This window comes from Cebus imitator, unplaced genomic scaffold (genome assembly GCF_001604975.1).
Source record: "Cebus imitator isolate Cc_AM_T3 unplaced genomic scaffold, Cebus_imitator-1.0 Scaffold0, whole genome shotgun sequence".
NCBI classification, from domain to species: Eukaryota; Metazoa; Chordata; class Mammalia; order Primates; family Cebidae; genus Cebus; species Cebus imitator.
In genome coordinates this window covers 5,271,728-5,273,971 of record NW_016107315.1, presented here as the reverse complement: position 1 = coordinate 5,273,971, position 2,244 = coordinate 5,271,728, and the positions used below count along the sequence as shown (strand labels likewise).

Below are 2,244 nucleotides of genomic sequence, written 5' to 3'. Positions count from 1 at the left end.
TTTTTTTTTTTTTTGTTTCTTTGTGTTTGTTTTGAGACACAGTCTTGCTCTGTCCCCAGGCTAGAATGCAGTGAAGTGATCTCGGCCCACTGCAACCTCCACCTCCTGGGTTCAAATGATTCTCCTGCCTCAGTCTCCTGAGTAGCTGGGATTACAGGAACCCACCACCATACTCAGTTAATTTTTGTATTTTTAGTAGAGATGGGGTTTCACCATGTTGACCAGGCTGGTCTCGAACTCCTGACCCCAAGCAATCTGCCCACCTCGGCCTCCCAGAGTGCTAGGGTTACAGCAAGAGTCACTGCGCTTGGCCTTTTTTTTTTTTGAAACAGGGTGGCACAATCTCAGCTCACTGCAACCTCCACCTCCTAGGCTCAAGTGACCCTCCCACCTCAACCCCCTGAATAGCTGGGACTACAGGCATGCCTGGCTACTTTTTGCATTTTTGTAGAGACAGGGTTTTGCCATGTTGCCCAGGTTGGTCTCGAACTCCTGGGCTCAAGTGATACTCCTCCCTTGGCCTCCCAAAGTTCTGGGATTACAGGCATGAGCCACTGTGCCTAGTTGCCTCCTTTTCTTTCTGGGATTAGCAATACCAGGATGGTCTGGAGACAATGGGGCACAAAGTTACATTCAGCATTTCAATAGAGTCCCACAACTTAGCAAATGCTACTGAAAAACTTCACATACTGTCCTGAGCTTTAGTGCACTCTTGACCCCAAACCTCCAACAACTGAGTCTTCGGGCCACTCCACCCAACAAAGAGCACATGCAGTGAAGGACAGATGCCAAATGGAGGTAGAGGGACATCCACTGTAAACAGTTCCCTCCAGGCAGGGTGCCAGTTTCAACAGCCCTATTTTTCCCTGTATTCACCCCAGGCAGGGCTCATGCATCTACCTCAGATACACAGCCAAGCTGACTGTCGAACAGTCAAGAGACTTGTTTTCCAACATGGCCATCTTCGCAGACCCAGTTCACACGACTGTCCCTGAGGAGTCCTCTCAGCAACTAAATTCTCCCTATGAGACCAACATGCTCCATTTTCCCTGCAATGCCCAACCCTAGGCTTGGCACACCTCATCTCTTAGGACTGCAGACTGTCTCTGAACAGGGTCTCTGTGTGTGCACAGGGCATCATGTGGACACTCAATAGCTGCCTGGCATATTCTCCCACTCCCCACGCCCATCTCCATCCCAGGGAGGCACCTTTCAGAGCTGAACCCTACTGGACTTCTACCCTAACCTGGTAACACTCCTTTCCATACCATCCCCAAACACCATTGCAGGGAGGTGAACACAGCAGGGCTAACAAGATTGTGGGAGTGGGGTCCTGAGTGTCTCAACTTTGTTCAGTCAGGAAGATTATTTCTCTGAGTGCTGATATGACTGTACAGGAATACAGCCCATAGTCCAAAGTACCAAAAGTGACCCCACTGGGGTCATGCATGGCCCTGATACATCTGTGAGCTGGCACACACGCTAAAAGACCAGATGCTCAGAGAGAACATGTGTCCGTGGGACACAAGGCCTACCGTGGTCAAATGCAGCTTCAAAACAACCCCACCCATATTTCAGGCCACTTGCTGCTGTTTATAGACTCCAGGAACATTCAGAGCATCACAGGGATCCCAAAACTAGAGTTTCACTCTACAAGCACCTCCACCTCCACCCTAGACCCTCACTCAACCTGCTGTGGCCTGAAGTGGTGACAGAATACAACGGCATGGCGCCCTGGACTTTCTCCCTTGAGCTCCTAGATCTGAGGGCAGGCCAGCCTCTGTGGCTCCTATACTGCCTACAGCCCCACCCAGGGGTTGACACCCTGCACAGCTCAGAGTTATGGATACCTTTTTACACAATATCTCCACTCAGAATTCCCCTGCATTCTCAGGATACCCTGCATCCTGAGAAATCTCTGTTTTCACTAACCACTTTATAAATTCTGTCTCAGGTGCCTCTTCGTGCCCAAATCAAACTTAAAGTTTATTAAAGAAAAACACATTAACTTATTCCATTTTCTCTTTTTTGAGATGGAGCTTCACCCTTATTGCCCAGGCTGGAGTGCAACGGTGCTAGCTCAGTTCACTGCAACCTCCACTTCCGGGGTTCAAGTGACATTCTTGCCTCAGCCTCCCAAGTAGTTGGGATAACAGGCACGCGCTACCACCTTTGACTAATTTCGTATTTTTTTTTTTTTTTTTTTTTTTTTTTTTTTTTTTTTTTTGAGACGGAGTTTCACTC

General features: G+C 48.8%; 1 protein-coding gene across 1 annotated transcript in view; it reads right to left on the bottom strand.

Annotated features, from left to right (window-relative positions):
• Nucleotides 1-2,244, bottom strand: part of SLC25A20 (solute carrier family 25 member 20) — a 43,544-nt gene that overhangs the window by 22,607 nt on the left and 18,693 nt on the right. The gene's annotated exons all lie outside the window — the stretch shown is intronic.